Below are 12783 nucleotides of genomic sequence, written 5' to 3'. Positions count from 1 at the left end.
TCTGGTGGACCTTTACCTGACCATCAGCTTGATGATCTTTTTACCCAAATACCCACTTTTGTTCAGCTGTAGAAATATATCCTAATGTGTTTGCAAGTGGGAATTTCAGTTAAACTAATTACAGTAGCAAAATATGAAAGCAGAAATTCTGAGTCAGAGTAAAGAAGAAGCTAGGCTGAATGAATTGCTTGCCAAGGACTCAGGTGTATCGATAAGTAGGCTTTTTTTTTTCATTTAGACTAAAATGGTTTACTCTCACTGTCCAACAATAACTCACTCAGAATATTGAGTAAAGATGTTTCACATAGCCTATTAACTGGAAATACGAAAGGTCACATGGAGATTTTTTTTCATCTGTCATTCTGTTCAGCATTTCCCCTCATTTTATCCACCTGTAGAAACCTCTGATAAATTAATAGCAATACAGATGCAAGGATATCTTTCTTGGACTGTTGCCTAATAATGAGCTAGTCCCCCAGACACAAGTTTGGATCAGGAGTATAAAAAACCAATGGCTCACCATGCAGAACAGAATTTTCCCAATGGAGATAATATTCATAATATTCTGATTCTTTGTTTTCAGTTGAAGAATTTTTGTTATGGCTGAACTTGAGAATTGTTCTTCTCTGACAGTTCCAGTGTGACAGAATCCCAGCTAAACTAGAAGTCTGTTTAGTTCAATTGAGGGGGAAGTTGCTTTCATTGTATAATGAGGCTAAATACAACCAGGTATCTGAATGGATGCATTTAAAAGTATCCTTGGTGCTAAAATACCTGCACTCCAAAAATAAGGTTGTGCAATGTAATTTTATGCCTGCTAGCACCCAATTTAGCAGCTTGGGTGCTATGCCAATCATACTGGCCTAATTCGTTTCTGATATCTCTACTGCCTGTGAAGTTTTCCTCTGCAATTCTTTTGTTTCCAATATGCACAGCAAATAGCTGCTCAGAGTTGCCTTAATATCATGAGATGGACGACCAATAAGTTTAATAATAAATGAAACATTTTAAATAATGGATTTATGGGTTGCTTTCTTTGTCAGTATTGGGGTAAAAAGAAAAGTTTTCAAGCCGGTGGTCAGGTAAATACCCATCAGCATAACAATGTTCCAATATTTGAGGGGCTGCCACAGAGAGGAGGGGGACAATCTCTTTTCCAAGGCACCCAAAGGCCAGACAAGGAACAATGGATGGAAACTGATCAAGGAGAGATTCACTAGAAATAAGGAGAAATTTTCTGACAGTGGAAACAATCAACCAGTGGAACAGCTTACCTTCAGAAGTTGTGGGTGCTTCATCACTGGAGACTTTCGAGAATAGACTGGACAGCCACTCGTCAGAAATCATATAGGGTCTCCTGCTTGAGCAGAGGGTTGGACTAGATGACCTGCAAGGTCCCTTCCAACTCTGTCATTCTGTATTCTGTAGGTCTTCTAGTCATCAAAGCAGGAAACTCTATACCCGTGATGGCGAACCTATGGCACGGGTGCCGGAAGTGACACGCAGAGCCATTTTCCCTGGCACGCGAGAGCTCGCCCGGAAGAGCCTGACTACGTGCCGCTGCCACCCAACAACTGATTGTTGGGTATCTGGTGCGCATGCATGGGGGGGCGGGGGCACAGGAGACACATCCACATGCGCAGAGATGCGCAGCGTGCTCTGGGGGTCGCACGTGCATGCACAGAGATGCACGGCATGTGGAGGGATCATGCACGCATGCACAGATGAGGTGCGTGGCAAGGGCATCACGCGTGCATGCGCAGAGATGCATGGGGTGTGGCGGGGGAAACGTGCACATGCACAGGCATGCGGCATGTGGCAAGGGGATCGCGCATGCACGTGCAGAGGGGTGGAGCCAGCACGCATTGCCTTCTGGGTGATAGCATGGAAGCGCAAGCGCACGAGAGTGCGCGTAATTATTGGCACGAGAACCGAAAAAGGTTTGCCACCACTGGTCTATTCCATTTCAGACAAATGGCTGTCCAATCTCTTCTTTAAAAACTCCAGTATTGGACCACCAACAATTTCTGGAGGCAAGCTGTTCCACTGATTAATTGTTCTAACTGCCAGGAAATTTCTCCTTAATTCTAGGTTGTCCTCTTCTGGATTGGAACTGCCTGCGCCTCTTAATATACCATAGAGGGCTACTAAGAATTTGCTATTCCCAACACTTATGAATTGCTTATTTTGTGCAATATTTTCTCAATTCATTTAAAAATAAAACAAAAAGCCCTCTTTTTAAGGGCAAATCTAATGTTAATTGGATAGTTTTCATCCAGGTATCAAATACAGTATATGGAAATGATACTCATAGTAAAATAACTAACTTGGCTCTTAGAGACAGGATGAAAAGAACAGTTTAAGACATTTAAAGCAATGGCATGGACAATTCTGATCTTAGAATAATTTGTGAATTTAAACAATGCTGTTTAAAATGCAACTCTGTTTCAACACAATCAAATAAAGATGTACTGCAAACGGATTGTTCCACTTTTCCTTGATGAGAAAAAGCTACCCAACATGGGGAAAATATTAGCATTGTTAAATTTTAGGAAATCATTCTTAAAGTCTACAGAATGCAAACAAAGCTGTACATTCTAATGTCAGCATTTTTTTCCAATGGCGCTGTAGCATTGGGTTTGATTTTATAGTTACAACAATATAATTTCAGATGTTTTCATATTGAAATCTAGCTTTGGCAAAACTTGTGTGGGAAGAGGTTACTATGACCACTTCAGTTAAAGAAACCTTTAAGCAAAAGGCAGTTCTGGTTGTGCTTAGCAAACTGAATGCAATGTATAATATAATCCTGCAATAGATTTAGAATCACTATTCAATATATCCCCCCGAGTTTTTTCTTGCAACAGAATTCTGCCAGAAGAGAGACTTTAATATATTGCCCAGCTATATTGTATTTTTTGCTTAAAATCCTTTTGTGAACAAAATACACACCATACTACGTCCAAGAAAAAAACCCCACAATAAGGTGATAGGAAAACATGTTGAATAAAATTCAGCAACAATGAGCACAGCATACACAAAGACACCCATCACACAAACACACAATTTAGAGAACATTTGAGTTCTAAAATCTAAAATGTCTTTGAACAGAAATAGCTATAAGAATCTAAACATTAGGTAAACTCTACTGAGAAGGAGAATAAATAATTAATCACCTACCTAACTTATTTTGACATTTGCACTTGAGAAAGAATGCTGCTATATGGATTGGGCAAACATTCACACACACACATATATACATACATATGGGATGAGATATTCCACCAAATTCTCTAGTCCTAAGCTATTTAGAATTTCAAATATAAACATCTCCAGTTAAGTATCGCAAGACATTGTTAAACTGTTATAAAACACAAGAAATAAGATCATTCAGGAAGGGCATAATATAGTTGTATTGGAATAGAGCAGCCATTCCCTAGCATGTGTTTTAAGAAACAATTGTCCAAGTAAGAGCACAATCATGGGAAAATAGTGCTTCTATCTCAAAATTTTGCAGTGAAATTTTGCAGTTTTTCAGCAAAGGGAATATCAAGGGTGAATAAGGCATTTTCTACCCCAAACTCTAATCTAACATTTGATTGAACTGGATCTAAATGTGCTTGAAATGTTGACAATTAGCACTCAAACCTAAAAACTTTAAAAAAGGAGATATAGTATTTGCAATTAGAATTTTTTGATCTTCCAAATCAAAATTCAGGGTTAGCTTTCCGTTACATCTGTACAGTTATCCCTACATTGTCCCTAATTATTGATTATGCTGGATGGGCCTGTGGGAGCTGTAGGTTGGGAAAAATGAATCTAAAAGAAAAATGTGTCTTTCTCTTAAAAACACATGTTAGCAATTTAGAGAGTCAGGGCAGTCTTATAGATAGAGCAACTTACCCATTGGGCACTGTGAATGTCTTAATTTGTTGCTAGAGATGTTGGTAGAGAGAAATTCTGTCACCATTCAGGCCCCAGTATTCCAAAGCAAGCATGTATTTATGGAGTCCTCTTTTGTCCAAGCACACATTCCTCAATGCCACTGAGCAGAATGTGAAGAGAATGAAGAAGAAATGTAGGGAGGGGAAGGTAATGAAAAACCTCGCTCTGTCCATTTTCTGTTCTGGCTGCAGGAAATGTGGAAGACTTTGGATTTTGCAGTAGACCTTCCATAACATTAGCCTTTTTTTTTTTTTTTTGCCATAATAGGGTTGCTTTGGAAGTTTTTGAAAAGCCAGTCGGTCCATAAAATTCATTTGATATGGAAAAAACAAAAGAATGAAGGGTTACTGAGGTCATGTGAGCAAAGCATCTAATGTTTTGCTGTTCATAAAGCTTTCTGAATATATCAAGTGAGACCAAATTATCACATATCAGCCACAACTAAAACAAATTTTATAACATAATTTTGAATATACTAGTAATATTCCATATCACAGCAGATCAGAAGGCTTGGCTGATCTGATCACTTTCTGAATAATAACAGTTCAGTGCTGAATCTCTTGTTCGGAAAACAGTTATTGGGACTGTAATTGGAACTGGTGCAGTTCCTCTTTAATTTGAAAATATTTAAGCAGCATTTTGCAAGGCTTGGGCAAAACACAAGTGTGGGACTTGCTAAGTAGTTTTCTTCGTCTTTGGTGGTTAAGAATCGTCTCTTTAACCCATAAATCCAGCCTGAGTGAGTTCTGTTTATTCTGTTTACTGCAATTACCTAACCTGTGTGAGTCTGTATATAAATCATAGGGACCAATGATTTATGGGCCGGCACATCATTCTGAAGGAGTGCACAATGTCCCTACACAGAAAGCTTTTATAGAAACCTTTTTCCTCAGAGGGAGGAGATAAGAGAGCAGTGGGTGCTATGTAGCTCTAGGCCATATTTCTGGGTTTTTTTTAGAGCTCAGCAGAACCAGGAGGCAAAAGAAATTCAGCCTGTTTATTTGTCAACTGTGCTAGTCCACAACCATGCATGCCAGTGAATATTATTATATACATATCAATTGCCAAACCTCCACTCCTACCAGATGTAAAGGCACCAATTGTATGGATCTTTTAGTAGAAAATGAAACTTTTTTTTTCTTGTGTGCCTTCAAACCAGTCTTTTCTCTTGCTGATTGCCTAAACAAGTCCCTGTAATTTTCTTCAGAAGTGGTTTGCCATTGCCTCATCTCTAGGACTGAGAGAGTGTGAGGTCACCCGGTGGGCTTTGTACCTAAGGCAGGATTAGAACTCATGGTCTCTTAGATTCTAAATGGATGATTGCGATGGGCAATTTCTTCACATCAGTATTGTAGACTGAATTCACCAAAGAGAAGAATACATAGGAAAAAACTAAAAGGCAACTGAGCAATGAGCAGAGGGTATACAATTGAACAAGAATTTCTTTTAAATGCACAAGCTACATCAGAGGTAGTTTTGTTGGGTCAGTTAGTCATAATTTATCAGCCTATAAACCTATCCTTTTCATATAAACAAAGTTGTCCTTTAAGGAGATGGCCTGGACACTGGTAATTGAACATAGATCTTTTTAACATTTGTATTTTATTGTGTTATTGTGTCTAGGTAAAATGTTAGTCCATGTATGAGACGCCATACACTGAATAAATAAATAAACTCATATTCTCCTTTTTTGTTTCTATTTTTCTTCTCTTGTTCATCTGGCTACTTTAAAGCATTGTTTCCTATTATTTTATCATCAACTTGGAGGGATATTTATTCTCAGGAAATCAATGCCTGCATCTCTGATGTGTTCCCTGTGGACAAGAAGGTGCCCAAACAGATAAAGCCCCTGATGACTTTTCTTTGAACAGTAAGATGGTAAACAAACTTTCTTCACCTGATATCTGCTTTCCCCCCAAGAATTAAAACTGATAAGCCAGCCTCTTCCAGACAGCCAGATGTTTCTTCCTAGCTTCATTTGCTTAGCAGGGAACCGTTTGGCCAGCAAGTTTGAAAGTTGTTTCGAAACTGACTTGACGAGAAAGCTTTGTTAAGTGACATTCACTGACCATAGCATGCTAAAAAGTACATAACAAAAGAAGTGAACAGGAAAGAAAGAAATTTTGAAAATGATGGAGATTTTTAAAAGACTAGGAAAATATATTATAGGTTACTCAGTTCCACATCAGCCATCTGCCTCTAATATAAAAAATTAACAGAGGAATATATATATATATTTGTGGTCAAGATTACTAAATTACCTAAGAGTTTTGAGGGAAAATATTGTATAGGTGCTTTTATTATTTTTTACAACTGTGGAATTGCTGAATGGTTGATTGATGGTTTATTTAACTACATGATCAATGTATGTAGTGCTGACTGAATTACAAAGGTTTTAAAAGTGCCAAGGCATGTTTCTGACCAAAGGAGATGACCATCTGGCCTTGGGGAATGTGGAATAGCATGAATGGAAATAAATGAATTCAAAAAAATGGCTCGGAAAACCATTTAATAAAGATTGGGATAGAAATCCACCTAAGCAATAAACAGAAATATATGAAATATATATCCTACTTTTTCTTTCTTTCAATATTTTCATGTAAAATTAATCAAGGAGAGAAGCAACCTAAAACTAAGGAGAAATTGCCTGGCAATTAGAACAATTAATCACTGGAATGGCTTGCTTTCAAAAGCTGTGAATGCTCTAACACTGGAAGTTTTTAAGAAGAGATTGGACAACCATTTGTCTGAAATGGTATAGGATCTCCTGCATGAGCAGGGGCTTGGATTAGAAGACCTCCAAGGTCCCTTCCAACCCTGTTAGTCTATCATTCTTTCCCTATCAAGAGAAAGAAACTGAAAGAATCCTTGGGTTTATATTTCAAGTGTGTATTTCAGCTGCTGAACTTGTATTTTGATTGGGGCCTGGCTATTAGCAGCACTTGGGTGATTTGCTCCTATTGTCCACTCCAGCCAGCACTGCTGCAAAAGGCAGTGTTAGCCATGAGGCAGTGGAGCAAAGTATTCTCAAAGTCTTCCCACTTAGCCTGGTGACCTGTCTGCTTGGGACTCTCAGCCACCCTGCCACCAAGCAGGCAGTCTTGTTAATGCTGTTCTTCCCACCCCCTCCGCAAAGGCTTCCCAGTTGTGAGTTGCTGCCAGTTTTGATGCAAACCATTGCATGCCGACTCCGCCTCCCTCCTTGTTAGCAGGAATGCTCTTGCGGTAATTTCTCCTTGATAGCCTACATTGTCTCCTTCTATATAGCACTCGTCTCACACTGGAGAGAGAACGAGGGAAAGATCAGGCTGGGTCCTGGCTGTTTAGTCTACCAATCAGATTGGTGACAAAGAGTCTAGCAGCTGGCATGGAGCACTTTGGTCCATGCACCTCTGGCTGCCACCCCGTCTTCTTTTGTGAGAAGGACAAGGAGTGTGAAGATTTCTTTACTCTGCTGGAGACCATGTTAGACTACAAGTACAAAAACAAAAGCATCCTTCCTTAGTTGGCAATTGTTAAGATACCTTGGACTACTGGACCCATTGACTGTCCTAGCCAATCTATGGCCTGGAGATAATGAAACATGAAGCTCAATGCATCTCAATGGCTTCCCATTGGGGGACACTTTGTACCCTGGAGTGATTTTTGAGTCTACATGAAGAGTTTGCCATCAACAAGAACTGGCTCTAGGCATTCACATAATTTGAACCCTTCCTTTACGTGAAACATTTTATGCTGAGATTTCCATTTTTTAAAAAATAACTCTTCAAAGTTTATAAAACTCCAATGTTAAAACAAATGCGCTGCTTTCATTTTACTTTCCTTAAATTTCCACCAATAAAATATAGTAGCGTGGAAGGGAATCCTATGTCTTCTGGCCTTCAAAGAGCAGAAATCCCTCCCCACCCCATTTTTTTCCCAAGCCAGAGAGGAAAGGACTGATCTCCCTTTTCCTTTCAGAGCACAAGAAAAGCCACTCTCTCCGTCTGCCGAGAAAGAGATCCAGTTTCAGAGGAATTGGTTGGGTTTCTAGGAGAAAAATGATCTACTGTAGTTCTAAACTAGGTTGAAAAGATCCAGATGACCAAAAGAAGGCACAAAAGAGAGACAGAAAATTCTTTGCTGCCACTTGGTGGCTATTTAGACTTTTTGTAGCTTAGTTATGATTTGTCTCTAGTACAGAGGAATGGCCTCTTTGAGCTTCCCCTTGAGAGTATGGCAGGGCTGTCATAGCAGTGGTGAAGCTTTTGAACGGGAGATAGGAAAACTAACTGTATAAATTTAATAATAAATAAATAACTCACTGCCTAATTCATAATCAGACACTGGGGAAGCAAAACCAATCCACAGCATTAGATTAGACCCAGATTGTTGGGATAATATTCTGACTCTGTAAACCACTTAGAGATGGCTGTAAAGCACTGTGAAGCAATATATAAGTCTAAGTGCTATTGCTATTCATTTGGTTACATTTTTGCAATCCAGTTACAACACACCTAAGAAACTGATCTGTGGCACTGCCTTTATGCTGAGGTTCAGGAGTAGAGATTCACTCCATGCTTTCATCAAGCCCAAAAAGTGTGAATTTAAGACAAACTCTCTGTTTTTGTCTAACTACTACTCCACTGGAAAAAGGGAGTGCAAACTTGGAGACTTCACAAGAAGTTTCCCTTGGTCATTTGGACAAAATCCAGATCAAATCAGATCCTGACTGATCCTGATCGCAGTCCTTTATCAGTTCAAGCACCTGCTTTCTAATTTCAGCCACATAAAATTTAGTGCCTTTCTATTTTATAGAAAGTTTCTAATTTGATCTGAGGCCTAAGGATATTTCAAAGTGAAGAAGAAGATGGGTTGTGGGGAGAGAAAGACTAGAGATTATTGAATGTTTAAGTTAAATTGATGCCACAGAAAGTATTTTTCCAGCAGGTGTGAACGTGTGACTAAGGACTAGTGCATGAAAGCATAAAAGCATAGATGTCATCTTATTCAGACCTTGTGATTGTAAAATTATTAATTTTGCCAGGAGCTTTTAAAGTCTACAAATCAAATTTTAAAATAAAGTCTGCAAATCAAATTTTTAAATTTTAAAATATGCTAATTTCTCTAAAGTGCCTTGTAAAGCTTTAAAGAGCAAAATGAATTATGCATAATGAATAACAGATAAAGATGATTAAGAAGACAGATTAGCATGAACCTGGAATGTGGAATAACTGAAGATGAAACATGGGCTAAGAACTGGAATCTGGAGCTGTGACTGAATAATCTTAGAGGTCAATTCCTTTTATAACCAATTGGAACACATTATATCTGTATCCAAATTCTGGGATCTAGCCTGTTTGTGACTTTTCCATCTAAGACAACCTCTTTGCCCGTGTTCAAGGAAAACAATAAGAGTGGGACACAGGTCAGTTGCACAATCCAAGATAGTCAAGTCAATTAATGATGCTCTAATAATAGGCTTTAACTTCTTTGCAGGAAAACTTCTCCAAACATCCTGTTCATTCTGAGGGAAACTGCCAAAGGATATAACTAGTTGTTTTATATAACATAGAATGTGTCATATTTCAAATGTGCAAGATTTGCATAGGACTTTTTCTCCCTATACTTTTCTTTTTGTTGAGCTTTGCTTTCTTCTCTTCTCTTTTTTGGAGAGGAGTACAGTTAGGGGCCATCTTAAATCTAGAATTGTGTGTCCTGGATATAAATATGCTTTATTCCTCACAAGCATTAATATTTTTGTAAAATAAACTGTAGTCATACTTTATTATTACTGCAATATGCAGAAACAGAAGTGGATATGAAACTGAGAAATTGGTGACTTGCCTTGTGCCCCTTGCATGCAAAGCTTAAAATCAAGTTTAATTTTACTAAAAGTACATCATTTATTGCCCTGTTCCACTTAATCTTTTACTTAATCGCAATTAATGGCATAATCTGGGTTAGGATTATCAACCTAGAAAGGGAGAAGACTAAACCTTCTCCCAGAACTCTTTGCTCTTTAAAAAAAAATCTTCCCTATGTGGAGCCAGGGTTTGAAAACAACATTTTAGATTAAAACTAGTTTATACTTTGCCTATATCTATATCTATATCTATACCTTATAGATTGATTATAAATCATTTTCCAGAGAGATAGAGGTGTTAGTGCAACAAAACAAAAATAAGGAGAACCTTGAGGCAATTTAGATACCAATAATTTATCATTACACAATCTCTCAGGAATCATAGCCCACTTCATCAATACGTAGAATAACTAAGTAAGCAGTAAATAAATTGCATTCATGGAGAGGAAGAACAATCTCCCATATGAATATTTGCATTCCATCATTTTGTAAATGGGAAGCATGTGGTGTTGCTTCTCCAATAATCCCTGCAATGTCACAATTGAACCCAGAATGGAAATCTTCATCTTCCAAAAAATAGATTTATTTAAAACAGATTTATTATGCATGCTTTCCTGAGAGTATGTAATTATGAATGTATTTATTTTCAAATACTTGGAGGCTATACCTCCACGCAATGGCAATTCAAGATGGGATCCAAATAAAAAGACTGAAAATGGGCGAAGCACAAAACATGTAAGGTTGACTTTTTGAATGATAAAAACAGAGAATATGAAATTAGGAAAAATAGTATTAATGATTAAAGGCTACAAGGAAAAAAAATCCATGGCATTTTCACCAGTCAGTTTTTTAAAAATAACCATATTTAGCATTCCACTGTCAGTTAATATATCAGAAACCAGTGTTGTGGCAAGTAGGTCTATCTAGTAGGAAAGCAGGATTTACTAACAATTTGCCTTGTGAATGTTTTAACTTCTTATTCCAGGAATTAGAGCACTAGTTTGGTCTAGTGGTTAAGGCACCAAACTAGAAATCCAGAGACCGTGAATTCAAGTCCCAGCTTAGCTATGAAAGCCATATAAGTGACTTTGAGCCAGTCACACACTCTCAATCCAGTCCAACTCACAGGGTTGCTGTTGTTTTTGGAGAAAAGAGGAGGAGGAACATGTATTGAATATATTAGCTGCTTTGAGTTATTTATACAAATAATAAAGGCGGGATATAAATAAACAAACATACAACATTATGTTAATATGGATGAAGTAGACTGTTTGCTTCAAAGACGCACTCAGCTTATCTGTACTATTTTTTTTAATCAGGTATATCCAGGAAACACATATTTATGATTAATTCGATTTATACACAGTGGTGCTTAAGCTTCTTTGCAATTTTGAAACTGTCCCCTTCCTCTACTGAGATTCCTAAATCCAGGTGAAGAAGAGAGAGATGAAAAGAGAATGGACATACTGAAGAAGATAAAAACATGAGAAAAGACACTCTAGACCAGAGAGTGGAGGACTCTGAATTTCCACTTGGAGGACTCTGAATTTTCAAAAGAAACTCCTTCCTCGCTAGCTTGTCTTTAGGCTTTCCTACAAATGGATTCTTCTCCTGGTCCCCTGGATCAATCCGTCAGAATAGAGCTGGAAGGGACCTTGGAGGTCTTCTAGTCCAACCCCCTGCTGAAGCAGGAGACCCTATACCATTTCAGATAAGTGATTGTCTAGTTTCTTCTTAAAAAGCCTCCAGCGATGAAACACTCACAACTTCTGGAGGCAAGTTGTTCCATGGGTTAATTGTCCTCAATGTTGGATTTATTAAGTTTCTTCTTAGTTTTAGGTTGCTTTTCTCCTTGATTAGTTTCCAACCATTGCCCTTCCTTCCTTCCTCCCACCCCTCTCTTTCCTTCCCTTCCTTTCCCTTCCATAGAATCATAGAATAATGGCGTTGGAAGGGATCTTGGAGGTTTTCTAGTCAAAAACCCTGCTCAAGAAGGAGAGCCTATATATACCATTCCAGACAAATGGCTGTCCAATCTCTTCTTAAAAACCTCCAGTGATGAAGCCCCTACAACTTCTGGTGGCAACTGTTCCATTGGTTGATTGTCCTCACTCTTAGGAAGTTTCTCCTTAATTCCCGGTTGCTTCTCTCCTTGAATTTTGAATTTGAAGTTCCTCTTGTAGCAACAACTCCTGCAATCTGCAAGATCAATTTAAAATGCAAGAAGCAGACAGTGGAGATCAGCTGAGATAGCCATTTTGCATGTGTATGTGAATCACCCAACTCTCTCACTCATGATCCATCTATTTGATGTGCCCTGGAAATTTCCCACTGATCTTCCCCTCCTACTCTTTTCCAAGACTGCCTCCTAGTTCAACCATCTCCTTGGTCTGCCTGGCTGTCAGGGCCTCATGAATAAAGTGTTTTATCTGCCCGAGTGGCGGGCCTCTATAATCAAAGAAGGATGATAGAGGAGGCAGGATTAACCCCAGAGAAAGAAGAAAATCCCTCGACAGCCTCCTGCCAGATGCATCAAAAGTGACATGCCAACTGCTAATCTACTATATCACGCAGTGGTTGAGCACAGGGAAATCATGGCTGACCACTTTGGTGAGAGAGGCCCTGTGACAACATTGCTGGGTGATCCAAGATAGTTCATTGCTTGATTTTGGTGAAGCCACCTGAGAAAGGAAAACATCACAAACATCCTTCTCCGTCAAAATGCAATAATAATAAACTGATAACAAAATATTCGATGGTCTATAGTGATATCCCATACAACTATGTGATGGCACAATCATGCACAATCACTTAGGCCAGGGGTCTCCAAACTTGGCAACTTTAAGACTTGTGGACTTCAATTCCATAGCTGGCTGGAGAATTCTGGGATTTGAAGTCCACAAGTCTTAAAGTTGCCAAGTTTGGAGACCTCCGACTTACTTTTCTTAATATTGAATATTGCCTACTATTCATATATATCTGCTTTTCATGTT

The sequence above is a fragment of the Notechis scutatus genome, chromosome 2, assembly GCF_049901735.1.
Source record: "Notechis scutatus isolate UNSWTSFEM ecotype Mainland chromosome 2, rNotScu1.2, whole genome shotgun sequence".
Lineage (NCBI taxonomy): Eukaryota > Metazoa > Chordata > Lepidosauria > Squamata > Elapidae > Notechis > Notechis scutatus.
The sequence above is the reverse complement of the archived record's forward strand: the minus strand, read 5'-3'. Positions refer to the sequence as shown.